Genomic DNA, 6000 nt, shown 5'->3' on the forward strand with positions numbered 1-6000 from the left:
AGTTGTAGACTTTCAGATATTCATTTTGTTGTTTGTACATATTGATAATGAAAACTAAACTGATTAGATATTGAAATTTCAAATTTTGTTAATTTGTATAATGAGCTGTGAATTCTCAATTTAGCTCCAATGTTTGATAAGATGGCTATGTATTGAATGCAATGAATGCTTTATCATATGAATGTTTGAAATCCATATTTTAGAATTCTGCCTATTTTTCTAATTGTCATTCCCTGCTGTACCCTAAAGAATAGCCTACTGTCTCATCTGTCCCAGAAATGTGCCTGTTCCCTGTCAATTCTTTTTTTTTCTATTGAAAATATAGAATCAACTGGTTATAACAAGGTTCGATCACCATCTTTTACATCAGAAAAAGCAGAATCAGTGTATGATATTACATGGCATGTACAGTATCTATGTATACTTTCAAAACTGTACATAAACTTTTAAACAGGCCTATACATAATGATCAAATAATTTACTACATAACCTGACAAAAATATTTTGAATTCCTCTGTTAACTCCATTCATCTTCATCAGCTTGATCTGCATGTTCCCAGTGAGAACTATTGTTCCATTGACCATCAGTAGCCAGCCCAGATGTGTTTTCACCAGAGGCCTCTGCTGTGTTCTCGTTCCCTTCTGCTATCTGAGTTTCTATTCTGTTGTCTTCTTCAACACCAATTGTGTTGTAGTCAGTAGGTTCAATATGTCTTGGAGTTTCCATTTGAGTCCTTTCAACTTCATTTAAATTCTGGGTGTCATTGGCAAAAAGGATGGTTGCACCTTCTTTCAGCCGGCTATTGAATCTCTCCTTTGGAATCTGAATGTTGACTGAAACCTGAGACATAATAGTAAATTGTGTGAGTTTATAATTAAACTCAGTAAGGACCCTTTTTTTGCCTTGGAAAATCTCCTCATTTCTCTGCCTCCAAATAAACCAAAGAACTTCAGTAGTAAGAACAATCCAGAAATCATTGAGCTTGCAATCATTCTTATTGTGGACACTTGGTGGAATATAGATCCGAATGACTTTTAATTTTATCTCTATCATTGTCCTAATGTTGGTTCATGTCTAAGAAATTGCCTCTTCAAGTATGGAGGAAATATATATGAATATGGCATCATGATGTGACCTGGATATAAACAACATTTTAAAATTGGAATGAATTATTCATAGATCCACCAAAGTATTGGCTTGGACAATAAAGAATACCAGTTTTCAATCTCTATAATTGTACAAGGCTAAAAAGCCTTTGCAGGGTTTAAGTTGCCTATATATCTTTTGGGGTTGGATAGTTACAATCATAGTTTCCAGGCTCAGACTCGGCAAGCCCAAAATTCTCAACTCGGCAAATACTTTGATGAAAACTCAGCAACTTAGAAAAGAACTAAATATAAAATCTCTTAAAGAACTTTTTTCTGTAAAATTCACAAAATGTATAAATTAAAAATTGACATCTTGAAAGAGAAAATGCATGGTTTCATAGCAAAAAGAGGATGTGAAACACATTTTAATTGATGTTTTACTTGCATTGACATTTTTACCCATGATTTTTTGTGTCTATAGAAATGCGAGAGTTAACTTGTGAATATTCGCCCAGCAAAAAATAGAGTACTGCGCAACCTGGGGAGTGTACTAGAGAGTTTACAAACTATGGTTACCACCACGGTCCTTTGAAACTCTCTTTTGACAAAAGTGCCTTCAAGTGATGGCAATGGAAAATCATGTTTCATCCTTCTTTAATCAGTCTGTCCATGACAAAAAATTTAGTGACATTATTTTGATGAATAAGAGATTAGTAGTTAAATTCCATAATGAGTCAGTAAAGGTTGTTTTTAGTCATGACTACTTTACTAGTTCAAAGATGACCTTGGGATGGTAGGAGATATAGATCATACCAATTACATAAAACATCAAGACATGCAACGAATCTAACATGGTTTTGATGGTTGTTCCAGATGATATTTATTATCAGAGGATATCATCTTCGTTTAATTTACAATGACATAGAGGAAAATATCGAAAATATCAATGAAGCTTGTTGGCTGTCGATAACCCTATTCTAGTTTTGCATGTCATGATATCATCTTTGTTTAATTTTCAACGGCATAGGACAAAATATCGATGAAGCTAGTTTTGCATGTCATACGCGAATTTCCTCTTTTCATTGTAATGTCATTATAATTAGTTTATAATTCTCTAGTTTATTATAATGTCATAGTTCTTGGCAATTCTTAGGTTGGAGTTGTATTAGCTCTCCATGTGTTCTGTCTTAATGCACGTTATTTCTGCACGGCCCTCTTTTGTATTTTGATGATATTACTTCAATATTGTGGTTAACTATATCCATCTAATAATCTAGACAGAGAGAGAGCCTGTTAGGTGAGCTTGCAATCATTGCCTGATAACCTGCTATCTGCTGAGTTGAAAATGAAGTACAAAGTTGCTTTCATTGTTAGTATTATATAAAGTTCCATAGTTTCAGCTTTATTTCGGATGCAATATTAGGGCTATCTTCTCTGAAGCTTGGTCGTACAACTTAATTTCACAAATTCATCAGGGTAGTATTAGGTCTCGGATCCTCTTTAATACGGATTCTTTAGTAGAATTTGATGTCCCAAAATTTGAATTGTTCCATATATTTCATATTTCTTAATGGATAAAATTAGTTCAAATAATCAATAAATCTGGGATGACGTTTAAAGTCACCCTTTTCTTGTGATATTTGCAGCCTATTTGCATCGTCAAGGTTTTTCACGAAGAGGTTCAGAAGTCCCGAATTTCATGGCAAGTAAGACAAGTATAACTGAAGGTTAAAGCGGAAGTTACTTTTTTAAATCTCTGAAGCCTCTGGATTATGTGCTTCAGTGTATTTCTATTAGGTTGTAGAGTCTGTTGTTAGTGATTCTTTATTAGAAGAAATCGCTCATGTAAGGGATATTTTTGAATAGCACTTGGTCCCTGCCGGCCATGCGTGCTTGCTTGAAGAGATTTTTTAATTTCAATGGGGATGCAATTAAACTTTTATACTATATAACAGATGGGAGGCAGAGTTGATTGGTGGGATTCAGAAGTGCTATGTATTTTTAGACGTTTAAAATCATAGATTGTTGTAAACTTTGTTCCACATTTTTTTTTTGGTTTCATTATTTATGAAATTTGAGTTTTTGAGTGAATTATTTTCTTGTTTTGCGTGGTCGTTTTGAAGGTAAGAAATTGCAATATTGGCATGCAGTGAAGTATGACACAACCGGACAATGTGTTGAACAGGGTGTTCATTTTTTTATGTTCAGTTGACATAAGAACTTGTATACATGTGAGATATATTTAACTTTATTAAAGTTTGGAAGGCCAATTGGATAAATTGCCATCATATTTTATATAAATTAATTAAACTGAGTGTTATTTGTCTTTGTAGTTGACGCTGCTTGTTAGTCCTATATATAGGAAGTTTCCTAGTCAATTAACTTTTTCCAATTTCTCAATGTGACATTCCAAAGTATAAATTGTCTTTATATTTTAAATCTTTGTTCTTACAACAAGAGCTCTGATCGAGCTTTAGTCCCTATCTTATGGAGGAGGGTTATAAATATCAATAAAATTTAATTAACTAAATAAATATGAAATATGATTTTAGTTGTACAATTAAAAAACTATTTTTATTTGAGTATTTGATTTTTCTTAAAAATAGATTCAGATTCAATAAGAAGTGAAATGTATGTACACTTTACCTTAAAATGAAATTTTGAAATAAAATTGTAGATACTAAAACGAAAATGTAGGTACGATGCAATATGCACATCATTACAAAATTTATAACTAAACTAAATTCATTTTATATAATTGTAACTGTATAATCTCACATCTCATTTATTTAATGAAAAGAAGTAAATCCAATGCAGTGTTCCATTACTTATGAATTTGTGTTTCCCTTGTCCAACATAACTTGAAATATTGAAATAATTAATAGTATTATAAAAAATGAAAATTAAGCTTTATTTTAAATAACATTTAATGGGAAAACTATATTCATATGATCTAATATTTGATCATTTTCGTTAACTAAAGATAAATAATATTTTTACAAATTATTAAATATATATATCAAAGACAAATAATTCTAAAAGCTATTTATTATTATTATTAAATAAGGAAATCAGCGCAACTATCCCAAGCCTGTCGACGAAAAATCCCTTAAAAGAAAACAGAGAAAATGCTACGCAAGCAGCAAATAAAAGTGAGCGTGTGAAGCAGATAATCACAGAGTTGTAAAAATGTCTCAAAGGGTTTCAATGATTGGCCACCCCCCAAATTTTTCGGGCTCGATTAAAGTTTCGACCGAAATGCAAGCACAACACAAATAGCTTGACAATTTTTTTAGATTTTTCATCACTGTACATTTTGAATGGCTAAGCATTCAAGGATTAGCGAAATCCAAAGAAAAAGCTGCCAAAATAACGTCAGGCACACAACCAAAGGCAATATGATTCACCTTCCATACAAATTATAGCAATCAAAGGAAGAAATATTGAAAGAGAAACAGTAAATGCTCGTTGCACTATCTCCTTTTGAAAGCATGGATGTAAGCCAGGCCACGACTTCTCTTCTTGATCTCCACTTGAATGAAGAGTTGAAGGGCTTGGCAAGGCCAGGAAGATCAAGGAACTCTTGTGATACGACATAGACCATATGCCTCAGGCTCCTCTTTGTACCTTCAACCGCCAAAATTGAATTCCCGCTCTGATCTTAAGATTATAGTGCACAATAAATTGCTACTCCCACTCCACAAATCGCTTGGCGCCCATGGTTTTCTAAATGGCTTTTGAAAAACTTTGCAATCCTTTTGCATAATAACTAGGCAAAATTTGAAAGTTCAAAGGTCCAAGTGCTTGACACCTTCCTAAATTCTCTAATTACAACGATCCTTTCCTATGCATATCCAATTGCTGCCACATCTTTTACAGACGCTAGAGGTAAGGTAAGGTAAGGTGGTTTTATAGTCTACGACACTATGTCATAGTTTTTGGGTTTACATATGGTGACAGTGATATGGGACTGCCTCGTACTCTTTTTCGAGAGGCGCGTGGTGCTACAAACGAAGCATACATACCCTACCCCTCAGTGGGATTTGAAGCAAGAGGTTTCTAGCAAGTCTAAACTATGTAACGTGGCAACATCTGGTATCCACAGAGAAAATGTGGAACGACTGTACATCTGTTCTTTTTTCCATTCTTCCAATAGAATGTGCCAACTATGCTAAGATCCTAATAAATTCTGACATTATAACATTCATTGCATCCTTATCTTTGGAATTTCTCAATATTTTCCAATTTGAAAAAAAGAATTTATGCCCAGAAAAATGGCCCTTGACCAATAAGGAAATTTTTTTTTTGTTCCAATAAATAAATTTAAAAATATTCAGTCTACAACTTTAATTTAAGAAATGATGATTTTTTACTGGAAAAAAGAATAAATAAAAACATTAGTTCCCTGCCTTATAAGAGAGGGACTAGTAATAATCTTTGGCCCGAGTTTTGCAGGGGTAAAATTGATTGTTTGACACTGATTTTTATAGAAAAATAAGCTTATTGAATGTTCTTCCAAGTTCTATGTAGTTTTGTTACTTTCCATTGCCGATAAGAACTAGACTCTTGACCACGACTGGGCTCTTTCGTATATTTGACTGACTCCACTGCTGCTGCATCCGTAGAAAAAACTGAATACATTGCTTTACAATAGCAATTGCTCTGTCCTCTACTTTATTTAGGGCAGCACAGGTTTCCATCGTTGACTACCAACTAGCTCGTACAATCAAAATTGGTGGTCAAATTTAGGAATTTTGCACTAAGTGTTCGGATTTTGTACCGTGGCTTATATTTAGGAAACCTGCAACATCATTTGTAGCACGTGAAGCAACCTAATTACAAAAGTAGTGAAAAATCGTTGTCCCCAAAATCTTCATCATCTCCATGATAACAATAAAAGATTATGCCTTT

General features: G+C 33.3%; 1 protein-coding gene across 1 annotated transcript in view; it reads left to right on the forward strand.

Annotated features, from left to right (window-relative positions):
* LOC149568841 (peptidase M50B-like protein) overlaps nt 1–3180 on the forward strand; it is an 89285-nt gene extending 86105 nt beyond the window's left edge. Inside the window, exon 11 of the mRNA XM_089821715.1 lies at nt 2736–3180. The gene's annotated coding sequence lies outside the window, so the exon portion shown is untranslated. The remainder of the gene's footprint in view (nt 1–2735) is intronic.
* The last annotated feature ends 2820 nt before the right edge of the window (nt 3181–6000 follow it).

Source organism: Cupressus sempervirens, chromosome 3, assembly GCF_028749045.1.
Source record: "Cupressus sempervirens isolate cs-2001-9-10 chromosome 3, ASM2874904v1, whole genome shotgun sequence".
In the NCBI taxonomy this organism is placed as follows: Eukaryota; Viridiplantae; Streptophyta; class Pinopsida; order Cupressales; family Cupressaceae; genus Cupressus; species Cupressus sempervirens.